The sequence below is a fragment of the Poecilia latipinna genome, unplaced genomic scaffold (genome assembly GCF_001443285.1).
Source record: "Poecilia latipinna isolate Pla-1442-1.1 unplaced genomic scaffold, P_latipinna-1.0 Scaffold3269, whole genome shotgun sequence".
Classification (NCBI taxonomy): domain Eukaryota; kingdom Metazoa; phylum Chordata; class Actinopteri; order Cyprinodontiformes; family Poeciliidae; genus Poecilia; species Poecilia latipinna.
The window spans coordinates 44,557-49,565 of NW_015115885.1; the positions used below are offsets into that span (position 1 = coordinate 44,557).

Genomic DNA, 5,009 nt, shown 5'->3' on the forward strand with positions numbered 1-5,009 from the left:
ATCTTACCTGCATCTCTCCTGTACATAGACAAAATACTCAACCCCACACTCTGTGAGAAAATCCAACTTTTTTTTTTTTTATATATACCTTTTTACTTTTCCACAAAATATCTCTTTCAGAAAATAAAAATTGTGAGTGACTGCTGTATATTTTGCTCCTCTAAACCAGCACTATTCTCTGGGTTTTGTGACGGGAACAAATCCATTCGTTCGTATGTGCCGCTGACTCACTTGACTTCACCAGGTTGACCGTCACATGTTGAACGTATAATTCACTTTGTGTGCACATATGACACATAAATGAGAAAAGACAGTCAGCCTCAGACGCTGACATACTACGATCAATATAACGTAGTATGTCATATAATAAAAATGCATATATGGATGTTTCCTGAATCCTTGTTCACACACCTGAGTGTTTGCCTCTCATGACGACAGCGCCGTCGTAGCCCTAATCTAATCTGGAGTGGTCTTGAAAGCCACCTTTTAACGCAAAGCTTTCTTCCAGTTCCACTTTCTAGACTGAAAAAACAAAGGATGCATATTTTTTAATGCATTGGTTAGTCACAAGTCCTTAAATAAAATTTGTAGAAGTTACTTCATTTATGTTGTTTACAATGACAGCTTAATAAAATATATATATATATATATATATATATATATATATATATATATATATATATATTACATAAACAATTATACAATTTTAAAAACACTATATGATTAATTTTGCAATTGATAGGGCCCCCGATTTTTTTTTTTCTATTTCTATAAGACATATAAACAATTTTTTTGTGGGAGGGCCTCCTATTGGTCAGGGGCCTACTGGGAGACGATTATGGGTCTTACTTCCGGCGCCCACCGGAAGTAGCAGTATTTCGTAGAGAGCTGCTCAGTACAGAGAGTAATCATGATTAATCACGGGGGCGACAGGAACGCAGCATTAAGTTTTGTGACGGAATGACCGTGAATTAACATCACTGCTAGCAGCTCGTTTCTCTGAAGAACTGACAGTAACAAAAAAGAGAAAAGCAGGAACGTTCTGAGCTGCAGGTTTGTGCCGACAGTATAAAACAGCAGAACTACATAAAATTTGCTTGGTGTGATGTGAATTAGAGTTTTCATTTGAATTAAAAAATAATAATAAAGTTCATGAAGTGGCTGCAGCAAGTGTGTTTTATCATTATGTTTGGGACAGCAATACATTTCTATAAGACAAAATAAAATATCTAGGTTTATTTAGTCCATCAGAACCAGAACCTCGAGGTTCTCCGTTGCTGAGTGACGCTGCAAGTCGGAGGAGAAATTACCGCAGATGCTGCGCTTCAGACCGTAATACGGATAATCTCCCGAACCGAACCGAGTCACACATTAACACCGGAAAGTGTCGTAAGATGCCCTGGTGGAGCTCGGGTAGTTGTTGTGCTGTTCGTGGCTGTACTAATCAAACCAAGTTTAATTTGTGGCTGCAGCAACAAGAGTGTTTTGAACATCCTCCCGAAACAAAAAGGTAGAGTTTCTGTGATAAGCGGTAGCTGTCATCACCTAACGACAGATAAGGAAACAAAAAGAATCAGGAGAGAGAAGACACAGAGGACTGAGGAGACACCGAAAATCCTGCTGAAAGCCCATAGAAGAAGTTTCCTGATGCAACAGGGGGGACACCTGAGGACACAGAATAAAGAGACAGAGATCATGTGAAGTAGGTCCTTCAATTACAAACCAAGCATTGCCATAAAATCTTATGCTGAAATTTCACCATTTCATCAGTCAGACATTGAATATAACATTTTTTTAGAAACATTGTAGAGAGCCCAGCGTTGGTTTCTGATCCCAGATTCAGATTCTGCAGCTCAATAATGTCTCTGATCATCCCAGGTTGGATCTCCTCAGCCTGTAAACCTCCACCTTCAACACCACCAGTCAGGTGGAGGAAGATAAGAGAACCCAGTTGACAAAAAAAGTAAGAAAACCTATTTTTACCTGGCTAACAATTTTGAGTATGGATGAAATTGAGGCCAAATTATAAAACTCTTATTTCTTCTGTCCACATGTATTCTATTTGTTAACCCTGTTGTCTTTTCTCTTTATTTCATTTCGCCAACAATTAAAGCAGAAGACCTGCTCCACCTGCTGATCTACTGGTTGTAACAGATTGTGGAAAAGGTGAGGACATGATGATGATTTGATCAGAAAGTCTCTTTCAATCATATGTTATTTAGACGGAGATTAAGCAATGTGTGTCTTATAATGTGATGATTCTCCAGTATCAATGAGACAAGACAACGACACTGAGCCAATCAAAAAAGAGAGAAGACAGAAACGTTGGAGGGAACAGAAAAATCCAGATTAAATTAAGACGAGTTTCCTGTTACTTTTTGAACCTCTCTCTGACAGCACATGGAGTAAGACCTTTATTAATAAACCAAGCTCCTATGATAAAAAAAAAATGTGGCTAAAAATGAGCTTGTCCTATAATAGAGTGAATAGAAACATGGAAAATCCAGAACCAGTTTCAGATTCTGAACCTGGGAACTTGGGACTCTGATCTCCTCAGCCTGTAAACCTCCACCTTCAACACCACCAGTTATATGGAGGAAGCAAGTAATATCAAGTTTTGGAAAAAAGGAAAAAAAAAAAAAATAGATATTTTTACAGAAAACATCAAATATAGACAAAAAGAAAGTAAAACCTTTTTGAGTACTTCCAACTTAGAATGTCTTATTTACACCAATCATGTTTGATTAGGCTAACATGTAGCAACTGCTTGACTTTTGATACCTACCAGAAACTTTTAGGCATCCCTTCAAAATGATATTGGCACAAACGTTTGACACAAGTCTAGTTAGTTTTCGGCTAAATGAAATTATGATTGGCTAAATTCTTCCAGGTTGCTTTATCTGTGCGTCCACGGTTTCATTTCCGTGGAGGGCTTGTGAGCAGAGATTGACAGAAAAGTTAAACTGCACATCATCATTACTCCTGGGTCAGAGCTGGGCTAAGTAGCCAATTGGCTAAACCTGACATCTATTGGCCAAGCCGCAGCAGGGTAGGATGTTAAAGTCATTTCGACTCATCAGGCTAAGTGGACACAGTTGACTGAAAGGTCTCGAACCTCCACACGTCTGGCTGCGGGTAGCTTTCATTGCCAACCGTTCTCAATTAGAGCAGAGGATAAGAGGACATCTGGGCGGCGGAGTCAACGTCTGTTTGACTTATGTATATTAATGTCCGCCCACAGGCCTGGTTTCATTTCATAAATAAACCTTACATGGAGCTACAAATGTCAGTCACTCTGTTTACAGCTTGGACTGATGCTGAGACAATATCCAAGCAGAGGGAGAACCTACCGACTTTTACTATGATAACTTGCCTCACTAACTCCTTTACATGAACAGAGTCAAAGTACTTTTGGATAATAAACTAAAATGAAAATACAAAGCCTGCCAAAAAAAAAAAAAAAAAGGCAGACGATCCGGTGGCCCCAGGTTTACACTCCATCTGTTGGTACTAAATACTTTTTTTACAACCTTAACTTTTCAGCCTTTTTATGGTTGAGATGATTTTCTTAATTACTCAAGAATTAAAACCTTGGTTTTTATTCCTATCATGTAAGCAAAAAGAAAACAAAAAAAAAACAAATTTTACTGTACAAAATGTTTATTTACAGTGAGCAGTGATGAAACACTTTTATACATACGGTGCAGTAAACTCTCCTGTGTTTTGTTTTTTCTTTGCATTTTGTTTGTTAATCCTTGCTGTGTCTTTTGCACATGACTCAAAGCATGTTGCAAAAGATGCACATGCTACATAGGTACATTTGCACATAGGTGCAAATGTACCTATGTGCAGGTACTAAGCACATAGAAAGACGCATAGTACCTGCATCTTTCTGTGCACTTCTATAAAAATAGCTTTTGGTTTGTTTGGTTTTTAACACGTTTATTGGCAGCTTTAGTGCCGAAACAATTGTGAAAATTCTGTTATTTGTCAAATTGCAGTGGCATAATCACACACAGAAAGCTAGAAATTATGTCTAACTTTGTACATAATAACTGATATAGTATTGAATGATACTGTAAAATATTACTGTACCATTTTTTATGCTTTACTTTAAGGTTGATCAGCATGTAGAAGCTTTTACTTTGGAAATTGCTATGAAGATGCCAGGCTGCCTGTAGCCCCTTCCTGTGAATATTGAGCCTTTTTTTGGGTGAAATTAGCTTCAAAAAAGCTACTTTGATTACTTTTTTCCCACCTAAGAGAGAAGGAGCAGAAGAATAAGGAGGAGGAGGAGGAGGAATGAATGACTGTTACATAACAAGTGAATCTAACACGTACTGCAGGTTAATGACATTTGACTTGTAGCACAGACACGCGTCTCTGAATCCGCTGCAGAAGTGATAAGATCACATGGATGTCACAATTTCTTCTTTTAGCTCATCTTTTGAGACGGATTCAGATGGAGAAGTGGAATCAAAAGCAACAGTGGAAACGGGTCAAACAATGACGGATGAGGAGCCGATCACCCGCCTCACCCCCTCCTCCCATCTGACAGATGCCAAACACTGAGCCTCTCTCATCGCTATAAAACCTCCTCACCTCCATCACTGTCAGGGACGTAAACATCCTGAAGTGTCTGTGTTTATCTGACTGGCTGAGGTGGATGCAAATACTCTGAGGGTGAGTTCTTGAGATCTAAATAGTTTGATGATGTTTTGTGTGATCGGCGAGTTCTTCTTCAGCTCTCACCCGATTGTTTATTGTGACATAGCAGAGCTCGTGACAGCGGAGATGTTGGCAGGTGCGTTAGTTCTGGGCACCATCCTCACAGCTTTACCAGGTATGAGAGAAATGGTAATATTCTTTAAAGTTTAGTTTTTTCTTTGCATTTTGAAAACTAGAATCAAACAAGGCGTGTTGAGCTCACAGATGTTTTTTTTTTTTTTTTTGGGGGGGGGGGGGGGGGGGTTTTTTGTTTCAGGTTTTTAATTTTGGGTTTTTTTTTT

The 5,009-nt window shown here is 38.7% G+C and overlaps 1 long non-coding RNA gene across 2 annotated transcripts; it reads left to right on the top strand.

Annotated features, from left to right (window-relative positions):
• Positions 1-1,454: 1,454 nt before the first annotated feature.
• Positions 1,455-4,854, top strand: LOC106940533 (uncharacterized). 2 transcript variants are annotated; one of them, XR_001423124.1, is made up of 4 exons: positions 1,455-1,702; positions 4,119-4,346; positions 4,440-4,683; positions 4,778-4,854. It is a non-coding gene; the product is annotated as an uncharacterized LOC106940533 (long non-coding RNA). The 2 variants fall into 2 exon arrangements; XR_001423123.1 differs by having other exon boundaries at positions 4,119-4,683.
• Positions 4,855-5,009: the final 155 nt, after the last annotated feature.